General features: G+C 43.4%; 1 protein-coding gene across 12 annotated transcripts in view; it reads right to left on the bottom strand.

The window, feature by feature from the left end:
* The window catches only part of dmd (dystrophin), a 1,582,845-nt gene that overhangs the window by 1,077,681 nt on the left and 488,723 nt on the right, over window positions 1-16,441 (bottom strand). The window lies entirely within an intron of this gene.

The raw sequence follows: 16,441 nt of genomic DNA, 5'->3' as shown, positions 1-16,441 counted from the left end.
GTGAAAACGATTTTCCTCGTCTCTGCTGTAAATGGCCTACCACTAAATGATGAACTTGTTTAAACAGAAACTGAGTTTTGTAAGATCACAGAGTGATAGAGTGTGGAAACAGGCTCTTCGACCCAACTTGCCCACACCGGCCAACATGTCCCAGCTACACTCGTCTGGCCTGTCTACGCTTGATCCATATCCCTCCAAACCTGTCCTATGCATGTCCCTGTCTAACTGTTTCTTCAACGTTGGGATAGTCCCAGCCTCAACTGCCTCATCTGGCAGCTTGTGCCATATACCCATCACCCTTTGCGGGGAAAAATTACCCCTCACATTCCTGTTAAATCTGTTCCCTTTCACCTTGAACCTATGTCCTTTGGTGCTCAATTCACCTACTCTGCGCAAGAGACTCTGTGCATCTACCCGATCTACTCCTCATACTATACACAGAACTTCTCAGAAATAAATCTTGCTTGGTGAGGAACCCAATAAAATTGAACACATTAAAGAGAAAGACAAAGATCAGAAGAAATGCAGACAACATTAATAATAAGTGTTATCATAGACAGTAAATAAGTAAGTAAGTTTTATTTATATAGCACGTTTTAAGTCAACTCGCATTGACACCAAAGTGCTTTACATAAATTAAATAACAAGTTCCATTACCAACCATAGAAAAAGGTTAAAAAAAAAAAAGAATAAAATGGACACAACACATTATAGAGTTCAACACAAACGTCCCCCCACAGCAGAATCAAAACAGTGACGATGGTTAGCAAGAATAACGGCAGTTGGGCAAGTGGGCCAAAAATGACTGATGGAGTTCAAGTCACAAAACTGTGAGGAGTTGCATTTTGGGAAGTCCAGCCAAAGTAGGAACTTCACAGTGAATGGTAGGGTCTTGTGAAGTGATGTACAGCAGAGTGATTAATGAGTACAAATACATAATTCCATGAAGGTGGTATCGTAGGTATATAGGGTGGTGAAAAGGGCTTTTGGCCGCTAGCCTTCATCAGTCAGGTAATTGAAAAGAGAATTGGGACGTAATGCTGCAGTTGTAGTATTGTGTTCCGTTTTGGTCACCCTGCTATAGGAAAGATGGCAAGAAGCTAGAAAGAATGCAGAGAAGATTTACAAAGTCGTTGCCAGCTCTCGAGGGCCTGAGCAAAATGGAGAGGTTAGGCAGCCTAGGACTTCATTATTTGTAGTGCAGCAAACTGAACAGTGATCTAAAAGAAGCATATAAAATCATGAGAGGAATATACAGGGAGAATGCTCTGTCTTTTTTCTAGGCTAGGGGGAATCAAGAACCAAATGGCATAACTTGAAGATGAGAGGGGACAAATTTAATAAGCAGCTGAGGGGCATCGTTTCCACACAGAAAAAGGTATATATATGGATTAATGCCCGAGGAGGCAGTGAAGGCAGGTCATTACATTTAAGAGCAATTTGGATAGGTATACGGATAGAAATGATTTGGAGGAATATGGGCAAATGTGGTAAATGGGACTAGCTTCGATGGGCCATCTTGGTGGCATGAATGAGTTGAGCCAAAGGGCTATTTTCCATTCTGTGTAACTGTATGAACTGAGATGCCATTTGGTGAAAAATCTGGTTTCCAAAAAAAAGCGAAATAATTTTTCCCCCATGCAATCTGTGGAACGCACAACTTTGAAATGATTTAGAAAAAATATCCTCTTCAAAAGGCCATTAATTATAACGAAAAACAAAAAAAAATGTGGAAAGCACATCTTTGACACAATTTAATAAAAAATATCACTCCTCAGTGGATGAAATGTTTAAGAAGGAACTGCAGATGCTGGAAAAATCAAAGGTAGACAAAAATGGTGGTGAACCCGCTGAGTTTCTCCAACATGTTTATGCGGATGCGGATATGCCAAAGCAACCCCTCCCTACCAGATGAACTGAACGAGTTCTACGCACGGTTTGAGGTTAAAAACAGCACCCAGACACGTGCACCACTGCCATCTCCCAGTGACCAGTCGCTCAGGCTGTCCGCAGCCAGAGTTAAAAAGGCCTTCGCCAGCGTCAATCCACGCAAAGCTGCAGGGCCGGACAACATTCCTGGATGCGTTCTAAGAGACTGTGCCGAGCAACTGAAGGATGTCTTCACAGACATTTTTAACATCTCACTCAGCCAGGCAGTAATGCCGAATTGTCTTAAGAGTGCCACCATCGTCCCTGTACCGAAGAAACCAAACCCAGCCTGCCATAACGACTTTCGACCAGTGGCCCTAACACCCATTGTAATGAAGTGTTTTGAGCGACTAGTTATGCAGCACATCAAAAACAGTCTACCTGCCGACCTAGACCCACTGCAGTTCGCCTACAGAGCCAACCGATCCACAGAGGACGCAGTCTCAACAACACTGAACCTCGTGTTGTCACATCTCGATCGGAAAAACACCTATGCCAGGATCCTCTTCATAGACTTCAGCTCCGCTTTCAACACAATCATCCCGCAGCAGCTGGTGGAGAAGTTGGAGCTGTTGGGGGTTGATGCTGGCACATGTAGCTGGGTCCTGAACTTCCTGTCGCAGCGGCAGCAGACAGTCAGGGTGGGCAGTAGGACATCAAAAACCATAGCCATGAGCACTGGCTCACCCCAAGGCTGTGTCCTAAGCCCCCTTCTGTTTAGTCTGCTGACACACGATGGTACTGCCAGACTCAATAACAACTTCATCAGCAAGTTCGCTGATGACACAACAGTAGTGGGTCTCATCAGTGACAACGATGAATCGGCGTACAGGATGGAGGTGGAGCTGCTCACAGGTTGGTGCAAATCCCACAACCTCATTCTTAACGTGGGAAAAACTAAGGAGATGGTGGTTGACTTCAGGAGGGCGGGGAAACATCACCATGCACCTCTGCACATCGACGGAGCTGATGTGGAAAGGGTCAGCAGCATGAAGTTCTTAGGACTACATCTGTCTGCTGACCTGACGTCCACGGCCAACACCACAGCTCTGGTCAAGAGAGCCCAGCAGCGACTTCACCCCCTCCGAAGACTACGGAAAGCAGGCCTCCCCACCACACATCTACGGACTTTTTACAGGGGGACTGTCGAGAGCACACTGACATACGGCATCACTTCCTGGTTCGGGAGCTGCAAGGCGTACGAACGGCAACAACTGGACAGGATAGTGAAGACCGCAAGCAGGATTATTGGTGCTCCACTCCCCTTCCTGCTGGACATATACAGGAAGAGATGCATCAACAGAGCCATCTCCATCATCAAAGACCCTTACCACCCATCGCATGACTTTTTCACCATCCTCCCATCTGGGAAGAGGTACAGGAGCATCAGCTGCAAAACCAGCAGGATGCTCCTCAGCTTCTTCCCACAGGCTATAAGACTGTTAAATGAACTTTCCCCCCTGCCAAGTATCGCGCACAAACCCCCCACACTGCAGCAGAGCCACTGTTGTGCCGCTGCCGGTCGGAACGGCTGTTGAATGTTATTGAATGTTATTAGAGGGTTAAATTGTTCATGACATGTATTTTAATTTTAATTGCTATTTATTTTGTAACGAAAACTGAATGGACACTGGTTGAGAAACGTTTTTTTGTTTCCTCTGAGTATGCGAATACTCAGGAAATGACAATAAAGATTTACAATTACAATTACAATTACAATTTTTGTCTACCCCTCAGTAGACTATTACTTATGAAGAAAAACAATCATTTTATTTTATTCTTTATCAAGCAATGAATTTGACTCCGTAGATTCAAACATGATCAATTCGCATTTAGAAAACTTAAAATGGTTCAAGATCAAACAAAAACCCTCATATCTGTAGATCAGACAATCTCAAACATTTCAGGGAATCTGGGAAAATCAGACAAACTCGCTGGGAGCTTCAGAAAAGTACATAGCAGAGACTTCAGAAGATACGTTGAAAATTGCTGGCTGTGATGGAGTTAAATTAGATGTGCACAAGGATAGGTTTATGGACATCAGCTACAGATTCGGACACAGTCCCAAAGCAACGGATTGATGTTATACTTGATCAATGCCTCAAATGTAGTTGACTATTCCCTTGAGGGTCTGACACCATGAATCCTTACTCCACAGCTCAAGCCGAAGTCTAGCAATGAGAACCATAATGATCTGGATCGAAGTGCAAAATAATACTGCTGCTGAAAAACAGTAGACATATTCAGCAGGTCAGCCAACAATCGTTGAGAGAGAAACATTGCATCTTTTTTGTAAACCAGCATCTGCAATACCTTGCGTCTCACTTGGATAATTGATTATTTCTTTCAGAAAATTGGAGCTGTTTCATTCAAAAATCCAAGATAAATTCCAAAACATTAGGCAATAAGGCTTCAATTCTAAAAATGAGCAGGAATGAACTGGTAATCACACTATGGAGAAAAGGAACATCTAATCACGCTGGAACATGAAATATGTCATCTTCTGTAATGTCTGAAAATTCACTTTTAAGTTCATTTTTATTTAAATTCACTTCACTCAGAATACTTTGGTTACATCTGTGGATGTTAATGTAATAGGTCTTCCAAAATATTGCCGTCTTGTAATCTTTACCAGAGAGTTAAGCAGCATTGCCAATGACTGCATGAGTTTAAATGATAAATCAACCCACAGCACCACATGCTTGGGAAATGAAGGTTGAGAAGTTGTAAACAGTTGAACTGAAGGCTTGTTGGAAACCTTGTTCAGTGCGCAAAGCTCTTTAATTGTTTAAAGTGAATTCTGTGATATCACAACTGCAATCTTGGATGCATATATAAAATTAATTCTATTTTATCAGATCAAAGCCAAACTAGAGAATGAAAATATGCATTAGTACTGGTGCACTCCTCGGATTTTGAAAGATTTAATGTTTGTTCATGAATACCACTGTGACCGCAGCATTGAATCACCTCTCGCACTCATTTAGCGGGGCTACATGCCCTTAGGCGGCCTAAGGCGACATTTTCACACTTTATCCGTGTGCAGCAATGCTTGCAGGCAGTTCAAGAACAAATTGTTTTATATGAGGGAGATCAGTTGTGAATTACCTCCAATAAGGTTGGCAATGCAAATTATGCATTTCCACAGAGTGCCGCAAGGATTAATAATCTGATCTCAATGAATAATGAAGGTACGGACCACTCACTTGAGAGCATTCTGGTGCTTAGGTTTGTGATTCAAAATATGACCTGCAACAAATGTCCCCCCACCAGTAACCAATGAAGGGGAAAATTATACATGAAATAATATCATCTGCTGCTGGGTGCCCATCCTGAGTTAAAAAGTACTCCTACATTGTATTGGGTCAGCGGGTACCAACACAATTACCACCTTCTCATGGGGATTTAGCTGTGGTACCGCTGTCACCTCTGCGGGCCGCCCTCGGTGAGTTTTAGGAACTGAAAAAAGGAATTGCAGATTTGGATCTTCATTTGCACAAAGGGACACATTACCATCAGTGCAATGAGTAGAGTAATTCAAAGGGACACAGTGCAGGTAGCATTTCTGGGGAATATGGATAGGTGATGTTGCAGATCAGATCATCCTTCTTCAGACTGGGCTCCTGCCAGAGCCAACTTGAGTCTGAAGCAGGGTCCCAACCCGCAACGTCACCTATCCATGTTCTCCAGATGCTGCCTGACCCGCTGAGATACTGCAGCACTTTGTGTCATTTGGTGGTGCCAATGGGACTAGACTGCAGCTACCACTAGCTGCCGACCCCTTTGGACTCAAATCTATCCATAGCTATTCCGATAAATGACCTAAGCAGCTTATGGGAGCAATTCACAAACTTAATATCACCTTTGGAGCCACAGTGTTTCACATGTTGTAAGATCTGTGACATAATTTGCTGCCATTTCACCATTCACACAAGCTGACCACATTCTTTGGACCAACGTGCACTGAGGTTTTGCTGACTGCTGCTGTACTTCACCAGTTGTTTTTCACAGATAATGATGTCAGCCCTGGCACAAGCTCAGGCAGATTCTTTCAACAGATGATTCAGCCTTGGGAGGCATTCACTGAAACACCGACAGAAAATAAAACCGTTTCAACAATAAGCTCAAGCCAAGTGGAAAAGTGCTGTTATGGGACCAATTAATTTTACACTGCGTACGAGTTGCTGAGTAACAGCATTTGAGGCTCATCAGTTGAGGAGGACAACTTTGGTCAGTTTCCAATTCAAGACCAACACCTTGGTCACAGCTAACTGACATTCTGCTGGTTCCATTTTTTGCATCAGATCATTTAAAGTTTTGCGTGTATGAACTTTTGCAGCGGTTTGAATCTTTGTAATCTCCGGATGATTTAAGTGGACCCAAAAAATAAAAACATTCTGTAAGATTTAGGAAGATGAAATGAGGTAGGGCCTTAGGGGAACGCAAAGAAACCAGGAGAAAACTCAAGCAGGGAGAGCCAGAAGCAGCCATAAAAAGTCACTGGTAAATTGGATTAAAGAAAATCCAATGGCATTTTACACATACATTACAAAACATGAGGGTGAAGGTCAGAGCACACAAGGATATAGGAGGAATGAATGTTTGGAGTCAGAGGATGTAGGGGAGGTACTCAACAAATACATGCATCAGTATGCATCAACGAGAGGGACATGGACACCAGTGTAGAGTAAACAAATATGCCGGGACATTTTGAGATTAAGGAGGAGGTGGTGTTGAGTCTCCTTCAAGAGCCTTAAGAGAATCTATAACTCCCTGAAAATAGCAATGCACGTAAATAGTGGTGAAAAAGACATAGTGCATACTTATCTACATCAGTCAGGGTATTGCAGAAAAGAGTCATTTAACCCCCTGGGTAACTGAAGGGAGTGACAATCAACTGCCACGGATACAAATAATGTCATACACAAGAAAGGGCAGATGCTGGTTGACAAAAAGTGAACACACAGTGCTGGAGTAACACAAAGACGCAGCAGGATTTGGAAAAGTCAACCCGTCACCCATTCCTTCTCTCCAGAGATGCTGCCTGTCCCGCTGAGTTAAAGAGTGCCCATGGTAGACTCACCAGTCACTCCGGTAAACTCACGGGCTACTACGTTCTTACAACGAGTTTAAAAGTTAAAACGTTTTACTTCAAGTGTAAATTTGACTCGTGGAAACCTTTCATCATGTTGAAAGATTTTCACGAGTTAACAGGTTTCTCGAGTACCTGCCGTCAGCGTTACGAGTTCCGACGTTCCCGTTACGTTAATTCTACGTGATTACCACGAGTTTGATTTGTTTTAAACTCGGGATCACTCGTGGGCGGACTCACATCGTGAGACTGGGCCATCAATATAAAAGCTGTGCAAAAGTTGATTGGAGCAGGCAAAATGGTGGCCTGAAAAGGGAGATGGTTTTTACAAGTGTGATAATGAGAGTTCAAAGTGTACATGTTGCTGTGAGAGTGAATGGCGAGGCGATGGAGTCAGGAACCTGAATGATGGGACATTGAGCCTCTGGTCAGGACAAGAGAGGGACGAGTCAGCTACAGGCATCTGGGATCAAGTGTATCCCTGGAGGAATGTAGGGGATTGAGGAACATACTGGAACGTGCCGGAAGGAACTGCAGATGCTGGTTTAAACCGAATAGACACAAAAACCTGGAGTAACTCCGCGGGTCAGACAGCATCTCTGGAGAAAAGGAAAAGGTGACGTTTCATGTGGAGATGTGTCTCGACCCAAAATGTCACCTATTCCTTTTCTCCAGAGATGCTGTCTGACCCGCTGAGTTAATCTAGCTTTTTGTGTCTACTTATACATGAGAAGGAAATCAGGAAGACAAAAATGTAGCATGGGATGATACTGGCAGACGAGACCCGGACGGGACGCCCAAGGACGAGAAGCCGAAGCCAAGATGCCGAACGGACATCACGTTGAAAAGCCATGACGCCGAACGGTCAAGACACTGACAGGACACGACTCCGAAAGGAAATGACATCGAACGGACATAAAGTTGAAATTTATGATGCCAAACGGACATGAAGCCGAAATGATAAATAGGTATGAAACACTTTTGTTGTACATTGTTACATTTAAAAATTGTTATACCTTGTACGTCTCCAGGGACAGGATTGGTCCGACACATTGTCAGTCATTGACCAAGGTCAGCGATTGGTCCAGACCCCCGCATCCATCACATCACTGCCTCTGTGGCAATCGCAGCAGCTTGGAGTCACTGCCACCATTTAACAAATGCAAGCTCAAGCTCCCTCCCACCCTCCCGTCTCCCCACGGCCAGTAATGTGATGGACGCAGGGATCTGGACCAATCGCTGACCTTTGTCGATGACTGACAAGGTGTCGGACCAATCCCGTCTCCGGAGACGTCATGTCCGCTCGGCATCATGTCGGTTCGGCATCTTGGCTTCGGCTTCTTGTCCTTCGGCACCCTGTCCGCACACGGATTTTAAACAAGGCAGTTTTGATTTGTGCCTCAAGTTGTCTATTCCACACGTGGGAGTCCTGAAATCTGATGGATAGACTAGTAGATGAAACTAGCTTCTTACAGCCTTAATGCCTGATCACAAACGTGATTGGAATAAATGGTGGGTGAAATGGTCACAAAGAACGTGACAAGGAAGTTGCCTCAGACAGGTGATTGCCAATCATTGTAGAGAGGGATCATCTGGCGTGCGAGTCTAGCAGTGCACACGGGAGTCCAGATGTTAGCAAGGATTAATTAAAGCCTTCTGGTTATTAGCATATCAAAGACAAGTTAAAAAATGAGTAAACAAAGACTGAGCTGCACAAATCATTGGGAGATGGGGAAGCAGCTGTAAACTGCCTTCTACAGGAACTGGAGGGGATTAGGAAAGATAGCGCAATAAGGTGCAATACCTTGCGAGATAGCGTGCTAATATTGAACATTGATTTGACACTTGTGAAGTTGACAAGCAATGCTCCAGGGGTGAGGATGCAGGACAGGCTAATGAAGATATAAAAGATGACATTCAGACATTGCAGAGAACTGTGAGAAATAAAAATGAATTGAAGGGTGATCAGGCACAGTCTGAAAGTAGAATTAAAGTATTTTAAGCTAAATTGCAAGTGTAAACAGGCATATAGTGTTCAATATCTCCCGAAAGCATGTTTAATCAGAGATGTGAGAAGAGAAAGCATTTTGAGGGAACAATTCATCAAAGGGAGGGGTGCAGAGGAGGCAAAGTGGCACGGAGCACTGAAGGGAGAAAAAGGAATTGGAATTTAACAGGGTGAGTGAGTATTTGTGAAATCTGATGTCTGCCCATTTTAGACTAGAAGAATTTAAACTTAGTCGAAGGAAAGTTTGAGAACACAGGTATTTTCGGTGCCTGAACTGTGTTTGGTTATTGATGGAAATTTGACTGATAGAAGAAGATTGCAAGGTGAGAAATGGGCCATCTGGTAAGAGGGTGGAAATATTGAAGGCTGGGTAGTGGGGAAAAATGTGTACTTTGTAGGTTTTTTTTAACTTGTCTATCTTGTATGGGCAGCACAAGTATGACCTCACCATTAACTGTGACCGCAGCACAAAGCCGAACAGTGGCACATGGGGATGAGCGGGTAAAATGGCAACAAAATGCATTTAATATGGACACGTGCGAGCACACTTACATACGATTCAAGAACGGCGACACGGTGACATAGTGATAGGATTACTGCCTTACAGCGCCAGAGACCCAGGTTCATGTCTGTACGGAGTTTGTATGTTCTCCCCGTGACCTGCGTGGGTTCTCTCAGAGATCTTCGGTTTCCTCCCACACTCCAAAGGCGTACAGGTGTGTAAGTTAATTGGCTTGGTAGAAACGTAAAAATGTAAAATTGTCCTCAGTGTGTGCGGGGGTCGGTGCTGACTCAGGGGGCCGAAGGGCAAGTTTCCGCACTGTATCTCTTAACTAAACTAAACGATAAATGCAATTATTTTTCTAAAATTGAAAAATAATAACTGGAGAGAAGAAAGCAAATGTAATGCACACAGAATGCCAACCCGGGGAAGCTGTTGTTGTACTGGAGTAACAACAAGACACCAAAGATGCTGCTATTGTAGAGATGGGAGGTGACTTTGAAGCTGCTGTCAACTGACACTAATTCACCAATGACCTGATTACTAATGCCCAGTTTGAGTCCTGCTCCAGCCACTCAGTTTCAGTCCACATCTCAACCTTGAGACAAACCATCCACATGACTGAATTCTCCACCTTCAACATCGTGGGTGGAGAGGGAGTCACCATTGACAGGAAAGTGAACCAGATCATGCCTGCAAGCGCAGGTATTCCATGGTAAACGATCTCCCTCCTGATGGCTAATCTATCTGTCAGACACAAAGCAAAAATACAGAAGTCTCTTCAATCACCTGAATGCACACAGCTCAGGGTAATATAAATGGTGACAAATTTGAGGATGGCACTTATTAATACCAGAATTATCCTCAGACTGAGAGACAGGGGAGAGGGAAACTTGAGGCATGAAAATGTACAGAAAGTGTCGACTCTGATTTGTTGTGTACCTTTTCATGCCTCTGCTTTTCCTCTCCCATGACCATTCGGTCTCAAGAGTCAAGCGAGAGTCAAGAGTGTTTTATTGTCAGATGTCCCAGATACAACGATGACTTTATTACTTGCAGCAGCACAACAGAATATATAAACATAGTACACTGTGAACAATATAACAAAAGAAAAAACGTACACTTAAAAAAAAACAAATGAACAATAATGGTGCAATAATAACAATGATAGTCTACGTAGTTCAGAGCTTATTTAAGGTTGTAGTGTATAAAGTCCAATGGCTGCAGGGAAGAAGCTGTTCGTGAACCTGGACGATACAGTTTTCACCTTCTGCCCGATGGCAGGGGTGAAATGAGTGTGGGGCCAGGGTGGTGCGAGTCTCCAGGATGATGCTGGCTGCCTTTTTGAAGCAGCGACTCCGGTAAATCCCATCGATGGTGGAAGGTCAGAACCCGTGATAGACTGGGCAGTGTTCACAACCTTTTGCAGTCTTCCCTTCGTTCCAGGGCATTCAAGTTGCCAAACCAGGCCTTGATACAACCAGTCAATATGCAACTGTACACCTGTAGAAGTTCAAGAGAATTCTCTCCGTCCCAAAACATTACCGGTTCCGTTTATCCTGAGATGCTGCCTGACCCGCTGACTTACTCCAGCATTTTGTGTCTATCTTCGGTTCTGCATCTGCAGTTCCTCTCTAAACATGTGTAGTATAAATCTCAACAATGGAAGCCTGCATATTCTCCAGCTCTTACTGCCTGAGGAGCCAACTGGTTCATTCTGAGGAGCTATAACAAAAGTAGAGCACACTGCAGTTCCAACATTTCTACTTTTGTTCTTAGAATGGAAAACACTTAAGGGGCTGTCCAACTGTACGAGGTCATTCAAGAGTTCACCCGAGTTACCCCTGATTCGAACTTGGAGAATTACGGTAATAGCCACTCGTAGGTACTCGGGGCTCTCGTGGACATTTTTCAACATGTTGAAAAATCTTCACGAGTCCTCACGAACTTACCACGTTTCCCTAGTACCTTGCCGTTTGCGTTACGAGCTGCTAAGAGGCGTCCCGAGCTCCGACGTACTCGCTACGTACATTCTACGTGCTTACCACGAGTTTGATTTTTTTTAAACTTGGGAGAGCTCTTGAATTACCTCGTACAGTGGGACAGGCCCTTAAGTTTAATGTTGAAGTTGAGAATAGTTGCACTTATTGCAGGATATCAGTCAGAAAAAGTTTCACCAACGCACCCTTCCAAGACGGTGTACTTCAATAGGTAAAGTCACGGGGGTCTCCTGCATTCCATGTTTACATCTCGTCTTCTTTGTCACCCACCTTCGCTCTTTTTGTTCCCTCGGTGTGACAACCTCACTGTGGGTCATGTCCAGGAAACTCTCATTTTCCAGGATGGACCTAAGGTCATCCAGCTGCTGCTCCAGTTCCCTAACGCGGTCCTTCAGGAGCTGCACCTGGACACAATTTCCGCAGGTGTAGTTGTCAGAGGCACCAGCAGTGTCCCTGACTTCCCGCATCCTGCAAGTGAGACACTGTAACAACTTGCCTGCCATTAGTTCAGTAGACAAATCACCAATTACAAATGAGACACACTCAGAGTTGAGTGAAACCTATTCCCTTCTCTGCTGCCGATAGCCTCCTTCAACAAGTCACAAGTTTAAATATCGGAACACACGCAGAACTGATTAGTGTAGCCTCCTCGCCGAAGACTCTTGAGCCAAAGACTCACACTTTACCTCTCCAAGGCCGCTCCGCTACACCTGAACTTAATTTTACCTAATTATGTCAACTATCCACTCAACTAATTAAGAAGTTTCAGCCAATCCACTCCCTCGCTGGTCTGGCTGCTGCTCCTCTGTGACATTCAAGGTAATTGCCCCAGGCTGCCTCTTGGTGCTCATTTTAAAGCTTCCAAACTTTACTCATCAAGGAGAAAGCCTCGGAGTCATTAAAACGTTGCATCCGTTGTCGTTGCATCCCAGATTCCGTCAATATTAATTACTGCAATGCCAAGGTGGAGAATGCAGATGTGGAGTGTGCATGAATGTGATGCCTGTACAGAAGTTTTTTTGTTTGCAAATCTGTATACCTTTTCATTTTATATTCCTGACACAAGACTGCATAGGGTGAAAAAATTGCAACCACAAACGATTATTCTCCTAACAGAAATTTACATTTTCCAAATGTTGAAATATTTATGTGTGTTTCCTCCAGTGGAGTGCTGATGTGTCTCCCTATGATGATTCATAAAACATATTATTATATACTCATGAGAATCATCAAATATTTATTCTTGCCATGATTGAGTGACTTGGTTCATTGAGTGTGGCTTAAACTCTTATTTTGACCTTAATAGAGACTCGTGGGAGCAAATTATTTAAGATTTATAGACATTTGTTTTTATACTCCTGTTCCATGATATTTCATAATGCATTCAGGTCCTGGCAGCCTACTCAACAAATGGATTCACCTTAAACATTTTGCTGTGTTTCTGTTGAGCTCCTGACAATGAATACAGTCTTGTACCTTTTGTCAATGTAACTGAGGTAACGAGTAGGCAATTCAATGGAGATTTGCGTCTGGTTTTATTACTTGGTGTATTGCAGCATGTTGATTTTTTTTTTATTGTGGTGGGCCACTTTAGGCTATTTTTAATGATTGTCATGTTTAAAGGGCCTTGTCTTGGGACCAATAGAGATTTTAACCTTAATGGATTTGTTTTAACTGTACAAACGTAATTTCCCAGTTTAGTAATTTTTGATGTTGCTTTGAGATTTTCTGAGGGAATAGAATGACATTATTCTTCGCCATCGTTGCTGTTGTCAGTGGAGGTGGTTCTACCACTATTTGTGTTAAGCCTCTGTCTTCCATTTAATTTTGTTCCCAATGTTTTGAACTTTTGTCTTTTCTTCTCTGAACATCCAGCAACCGAGAAAATCCAAATTTGCCAGCCTCAAAGTGATTTACCTGGTGTTTTTTTTAACATTTTTACAACAGATAACACACTGACATCTGTGCATAATGACCAAGATGTCATGGACCTATCACCCTGAACAATCTTGCTTAATTGTGAGGAACAAACGTGTCACTAGCCCATGGCAGATTATGAGGGAACAAATGGAAGTTATCATGGTGTTATTTACAAGGATGATCACCACACAGTGCTTGCAGAAATGGCCTTCATGTTTGCATTAATAGTCCTCCTGTATTTTGCCCGTGTTGCCTCGCTCCATGTTATATGGGATAGTTTTGGAATAGATATTCTTCTCAAGATAACTCTGGTTTAATAAAGAATAAGAGATATAGATCAAACGTGCCCCACTTTTGTTCCTATAAAGAGGTTTAGTTTAGTTTAGAGATACAGCACGGAAACAGGCTCTTCAGCCCACCGAGTCCACACCAACCAGTGATCCCCACACATTAACACTATCCTACACACACTAGGGACAATTTACATTTATACCAACCCAATTTACCTACATACCTAAACGTACCTGTTCATCCCTGTCTGGTGAAAAAATAAAACGGGGAAAGGGGCTCAACCGTGGCTAATAATGGAAATCAAGGAGAGTGTTAAATCCAAGGATGAGGCATATAAATTGGCCAGAGGAAGCAGCAAACCGGAGGACTGGGAGAAATTTAGAACTCAACAGAGGAGGACGAGGGTTAATTAAGAGGGGGGAAAAAGAGCATGAAAGAAAGCTTGCGGGGAATATAAAAACTGGCTGTTCAAGTTTCTTTAGATATGTAAAAATAAAAAGATTAGTGAAGACAAATGTAGGTCCCTTACAATCAGAAACAGGTAAATTTATAATGGGAAATAAGGAAATTACAGAACAGTTAAATGAGTACTTTGGTTCTGTCTTCACTAAGGAAGACTCAAACAATCTCCCAGAAATACTAGGGGACCGAGGATCTAGTGGGAGTGAGGAACTGAAGGGAATCCACATTGGTCAGGAAATGGTATTAGGTAGACTGCTGGGACGGAAGGCAGATAAACCCCCAGGATCCCCAGCATCCCAGAGTACTCAAGGAGGTGGCCCCAGAAGTTGGCCCCAATGTTCTCTCCACGCTGGATCAGTTCCTGTGGATTGGAGGGTAACCAATGTAACTCCACTTTTTAAGAAAGGAGGGAGAGAGAAAACGGGGAATTATAGAGCGGTTAGCCTTACATCAGTCGTGGGGAGGATTATTATCGTGCTGGAGTAGATTATTAAAGAAGTTATAGAGCCGCATTTGGAAAGCAGTGACAGGATCGGTCAAAGTCACTAATCTTCTGGAATTTTTTGAGGATGCAACAAGTAAAATGGATAAGGGAGAGCGGGTGTGGTGTATCTGGACTTTCAAAAAGCCTTTGACAAGGTCCGATACAAGAGATTAGTGTAAAAATATGAGCACATGGTATTGGGGGTAGGGTATTGACATGGATAGAGAACTGGTTGGCATAGACAGGAAGCAAAGAGTAGGAATTAACGGGTCCTTTTCAGAATAGCAGGCAGTGACTAGTGGGGTGCCGTAAGGCTCGGTGCTGGGATCCCAGTTATTTACAATATATATTAACAATTTAGGCAAGGGAATTAAATGTGACATCTCCAAGTTTGCGGATGACACAAAGCTGGGTGGCAGTGTGAGCTGCAATGACAATGCTGTGAGGCTGCAGGGTGACTTGGATAGGTTGGGTGAATGGGCAGATGCATGGCAGATGCAGTATAATGTGGATAAATGTGAGATTATCCACTTTGGTGGCAAGAACAGGAAGGCAGATTATTATCTGAATGGTGTAAGATTAGGAAAAAGGGAGGTTCAACAAGACCTGGGTGTGCAGCCCCTGAAAGTAAGCATGCAGGTACAGCAAGTAGTGAAGACAGCTAATGGCATGTTGGCCTTCATTGCAATAGGATATGAGTTTAGGAACAAGGAGGTCCTACTGCAGTTGTACATGGCCCTGCTGAGACCACACCTGGAGTATTGTGTGCAATTTCGGTCTCCTAATTTGAGGAAGGATATTATTGCTATTGAGGGAGTGCAGTGTAGGTTCACCAGGTTAATTGCCGGGATGGCGAGACTGCCATATGATGAAAGGAAAAATGTTCCCGATGTTGGGGGAGACCAGAACCAGGGGTCACAGTTTAAGAACAAGGGGAAGGCTATTTAGGACTGAGAAGAGGAAAAACGTTTTCACCCAGAAAGTTATGAATCTGTGGAATTCCCTGCCACAGAAGGCTGTGGAGGCCAATTCACTGGGTGTTTTCAAGAGGGAGTTAGATTTAGCTCTTAGGGCTAAAGGAATCAAGGGATATGGGGGGGAAAAGCAGGAATGGGGTACTTATTTTAGATGATCAGCCCTGATCATATTAAATGGCGGTGCTGGCTCGAAGGGCCGAATGGCCTACTCCTGCTATTTTTCTATATTTTTATGACTACTACAGTGGCAAAGAGCTTTGGTGTCAGAAAATGAACTTCTTGGGATAGGCTTGTACACTGAGGTCTTTGGAGCTGCCACTGATTCCACTGCATGTCACAGGTGGCACACACTGACGAAAACCCAAGTGTTCTCCACACTCCTTACACTAACTTTCACCTATAGTCAATGTTAACCAAAGCAGATTCATTGTTTATTTATCTCACTACTGTTATTCGGCCTTGCAATATGCAGATTTGATACTGTTTGGAGAAGTGACTGCAGCATATACATGTCAATGAAATGTTTCCATATGAACATCTTGTTGACACATCTGGAAGATGGGGAGAGTTATTTATTGCTTTTTGTTTTTTTTATCCTAAAAGTCTTTTCACAAGTAAAATTGATCATTAAACAAAATCCTATCATGAATATCCTCCTGGCCCTTATTTGATAATTGGGTGTGCAGTTTAATGATGTGAACTTTACTCAGGAAAAGATCCAATCTTTTGCATTTCGTCACATTCACACAGATGGCACAGCAGCAGTGCCGCAGCTT

This window comes from Leucoraja erinacea, chromosome 13, assembly GCF_028641065.1.
Source record: "Leucoraja erinacea ecotype New England chromosome 13, Leri_hhj_1, whole genome shotgun sequence".
NCBI lineage: Eukaryota > Metazoa > Chordata > Chondrichthyes > Rajiformes > Rajidae > Leucoraja > Leucoraja erinaceus.
This window is presented reverse-complemented; position numbering and strand designations above follow the sequence as displayed.